Genomic DNA, 4808 nt, shown 5'->3' with positions numbered 1-4808 from the left:
TGGGACACTTGCACCTAGCAGAGTGTCCAGCTAACCGAGAGCCATCGCCAGAATCTTGGACCCTAGAGGTGGTCTCTGTCGGTCCCGAGACATTGCCTCTGGATTTGGTGCCCAGGGTGAATTGTAGGTCCTGGGCACAGACCCGGGGCGAAGGCGCCCGGTGCCACGTCAAAAATTACCCAAGAGCTGCCGCTTGGGATTTTGCTCCACACATGGGGTCAGTGATCGGGACCACCAGCACTGGCATTTCTCTGACACCTTGGCCTCTGGGATCCAAACCACCACTTCTGGGGCACTTGCGCCCAGCATGGCATCGAGCTTCCCGAGAGCCGTCGCCAGAATTTTGGACCCTATCGGCAGTATCTGTTGATCCCGAGATATTGCCTCTGGATTTAGTGCCCAGGGTGAACTTGTAGGTCCTAAGCGCAGGGCCAGGGTTAAGGCGCCTGGCGCCGCATAAAATATTCCCTAAGATCTGCCGCTTTGGATTTCGCACCCCACATGGCCTCAGTGATCGGGACCATCAGCACCAGCATTTCTCTGACAGCTTGGCCTCTGAGATGCAAACCTCCACTTGTGGGGCACTTTTACCTAGTAGGTTTACCAGCTTCCGGAGATCCTTCGACAGATTTTTGGATCCTGGAGGCCGTCTCGGTAGGTGCTGAGATATTGCCTCTTGATTTTGTGCCCAGGTTCTCCCCTTGAACAATTCCCCTTGAACAACAAAATTCCATAAGTTCACCTGCTGCTCCAAACGGAACTACTCTACGGCATCCCCCTAAAGCAGTGCTCAATTTTGCACTGCTTAATGCCACGTACAAATTCCTGAACACCTCTAACCTAAACATGACTACAGATTGCTGGTTATGCCTAGATCTGAGACCCCCTTTCTATATAGGCATAGATACTGAAGGAGCATGTCCTCTCAGGATCACTTAGACAAGTGCACCTGGCATCACCCCAGATTGACCCTTGGGGATGTGCAGGGAGCAGGACTATTTTTGATTGCTGTAGGGCGAAAGACACCCTCTTTGTACCAAAAAAAAAATGTAACCGAACATTAAGAGTTAATGTTACGAGAACCAGGTATTATGAGGCCCTGACAGGGGTGTGGTGGGCCTGTATGAGCAGGTGGGCTGACTGACTGTGTAAACACTCAGTAACTTGAATCCTCGGGCACAGGGCCTGATTTCTGTGTATTAGTGTATGTTCTACTCCAAGTGTATTTGTATGGCGGGGATAACGGAAGAGCCCACCTGAGCTACATTGAACATCATCATGGGAGAGAGAAAAGAGCTGCCCCTATATTAATTCCATTACTGGTTGGGGCAGGAATAGCTGGCTCCACCACGGTCGGGGCTTCGGCGTTAATCACTCAAAAACAGGGATTGCAGGACTTAAGCTCATGAGTAGCCCAAGATATGGAAGAGACAGTGGGAAGATTGGAAAATCAAGTGGACTCTTTAGCTGAAGTAGTCCTCCAAAATAGAAGGGGACTAGACCTTCTCTTTATGAAGCAAGTAGGCCTATGTGTAGCTCTTGGAGAAATGTGCTGCTTTTATGCAAACCAGTCAAGAGTCATTAGGGAAACATTAGCCATGGTGCACAGAAATCTAAAAGAAAAATATTACCATGGGACACAAGAACAGAATCTGTTCCAGTCGTGGTATAACTGGTCCCCATGGCTCACCACCCTAATGTCCGCAATAGCTGGTCCCATAATATTAATTCTTATCTTTATGATCATTATCCCTTGCATCTTAAAATGCATCCGCACTCATATCGCTAGTACAATTTCAGAGGCAAAAATAATGGTCACGAGGATGTGCTATAACCCACTCCCAAGAGAAGAGTATTACCTCAATGGTTTGAGGTAGGGGACAACAGCCAGTGGGGAAATGCAGGACCCTGTGCAAAGAGAAGTCATGTAAGGGGTTAATAAGGTTGAGGTGACTAGGTACCTAATCTCACCATTTGCTTCTGTTAAAATAGCTTGCTACTTATGCTGAGTCACACTGCTCTTGCTGCAACCACGAGATAAGATATCAGCTGTCGAAGAACTGGTAACTGCAAATAAGGTATGAGGGAGTTGCAGCTGTCTATATAAACACGAACTTGAGGAAACTCCACATGAACTTAAGGAAAAAAAATTTTAACAGTGAGGGTGACAGAGCGCTGGAACAGACTGCCCACAGAGGTTGTGGAGTCTCCTTCTCTGGAGATCTTCAAAACCGGCTTGGATGCAGTCCTGTGCCATGTGCTCTAGGTGACTCTGCGTGTGCAGGGGGGTTGGACTAGATGACCTCTAGAGGTCCCTTCCAACCTTAAGCATTCTATTAACTTCTCCCAAGACGGCGCAGATCTCAGGCAAACTCTAAGAAGAGATCCGCCGCCAGTCGGCTAATAAAAGCTTGCTTTTCAACCCACCAGGTTGAGTGTGCGGGTGATTATTTAGATTATGGACTAACAGTAGCAGCCTCCAGCCTCACCCTCAAAGGAGGTGATTACTGCTGCATTTTATATCAACCAAGAGCTTTCTGAACTTGTGCTGTTTAAATAAACGGTGCCCCCACCTCCTCCTCCCTTCCAGCAGCCTCCCTGTAACTCCATTGCAGCAGCACAACTTTGTGTAAGGCCAGAGGGCAAAAATGCAGCAAAGTCTATACCAGGTTAAAGATAAACCTGGAGCCAGGCCCCCTGCCCTTGTTGCCTGCAGGGCTGCATGAAAGACTTTATCAGCACAAGACAGGGACAGGATGGATGTAGGTGTAAATGAAGGGAAGGCACCCTTGTCTCCCACTTGTCTATCAGGCACACCCTGGCAGCAAGGCAGGATATTGCATGGATCACCTCCCAGCTGTATCTCCCAGCAAAAAGCAAAGGCACAGAGGGATAAGCACACATTATACAGATTTTTTTTGTTTGCCTATGCCTTTTAAAATCATTTTACAACTGTGTTTTTCAGATATTACAAATAAATATATTTAAACTGCATTCCTTGTGCACCCTGCCCACCTTGCAAGATGGCTGAAGACGCCTGGAAGATGCCTGCTTGAAGAATAAGCCAAGAGGTGTATGGTACATCTGAACCCCAGGACATGGGAAGACCTCAGCGAGTGCCAGCTCCCCATACACTCTCTAGAGTATCAGCATGTGCACAGGCCAGTATTACAAAAACAGAAACATCTTCAAGAGACGATGAAAACCAGGAGAACTCTGCCTGCATCTAAGGCAAAGCAGAGCACCTCTGAAGCAGGGGGTCTGACAGAGTGCACTTGATGTCAACTCTTGCAAATACAATAACCTTCCACTTACAGCACATATCAGCACAGCCAGAGCAATGACCTGCTGAAGGCTTTGACTGTCGCAAGTGCAAAATTGCCCTAAAACCAACACTTAATTTAATTCATCAAGTTTTATATTAATTTTTATTAATTTTTATTAATTTTTATTCAGTTTAATTCATTAAGTTTTATATTCACTGAAAGACACTGCTTATAAGATCATTATTTAACACTAAAAGCTAATAAAGAAGAGATGTTAGCAATACTGATCTGAACCGGGGAACCCTTCCATAAGCAAAAAGAATGTTCTCCATCCAAACAGGTGAATCTAATGGTTAGCTGGGAAAAGGAAGCTGTTAAAGTCTGGTTATGTTTCTGCAGCATTAGGAATTTAAAACTCTGCAGAGTTCTCTATTCTGGCCTGCAGTGCAAGTAGTAAGAACACACATGGAGTACAGGAGTTCTGGTTACGAACAGTGACATCTTAAATTGCAAGGTAACTCCAAAATATTTATTGTGGAGGCCCACCTCAAGAACAGCAGTACAGGATGCCTTGTTAGCAGATGGCAGTGCAGGTGTCTTGTTAATTAACCTCAAGGATGGCAGTACAGAATGTCTTATCAACAAATAAGGAACAAAGCAAGAAAAAGAAGAAAACTGCAACTGCACGGCTGGTGCGTGATCAAGAAGCTTATTAGATAATTTTGACATAATTCTTTAGACTATTGGCTTATTTAGTAACTGTGCTTCACATGCTTTTGCAAATAAGGAATTATATCTGGCTTAGTACAGTATATAAGTTGTATCTGATGCTTAATAAAATGTCTCTGGTTCATTATACCGAGTCTGTGCGCATAATACACTGCAATTTATTGTGATTTTTCACTCTCAAAATGAAAGACAAGCAGTACTCAAGTCTCTGTTTCATAAAGAAGTCAGAGCTAACACTACCTAGCATATCAATTAGAAGATAAAAGAAATGATTTCAGTGTCACCTCTGGCAGCCAGCACGGCAAGCACAGAACAAAGCCACCAGGGTGGAAGAGACCTACTCACCAGTGGTGGCCAATCTTTTGGATGGAGCTGCCCACCCACCCCTTCTAGAGGCAATCGAGAACTATTTGTTCCAACTCTTCCCCATCGCGTGATCAGACCTGTTACATACTTAGTCATGTCCTGTTAGGTAAGGACATGCACTTGCTGCACAAGTGACGAGCTGCAGGACTCCAGGTAAGCAGTCATTAGGAAGGAGGCCAGAATGGCTCTGGCGCCCCAGATCCAACCTTCTTGATATGAGTTAAGCTCCCCTAGACCAAAGCATTTAAGATGTGTGGAGGAGGCCAACTGCATGGTTTCTCATGCTGCATAGATTTATTTTTAGCATTAGCAATTTCTTATTCATAGGCTAAAGCAGCTCAAAAACAGCACTTCTAAATTCATGAGAATTAAGTTTTGCTAAAGACCTTTTCCCTTTTAATACTTGGCATATCTCAAAGGATTTAAATAAAGCACCAGAGAACTTAC

Source organism: Tinamus guttatus, unplaced genomic scaffold (genome assembly GCF_059628265.1).
Source record: "Tinamus guttatus ecotype Peru unplaced genomic scaffold, ASM5962826v1 Tinamus_guttatus_pri_ptg000894l, whole genome shotgun sequence".
NCBI lineage: Eukaryota > Metazoa > Chordata > Aves > Tinamiformes > Tinamidae > Tinamus > Tinamus guttatus.
This window is presented reverse-complemented; position numbering follows the sequence as displayed.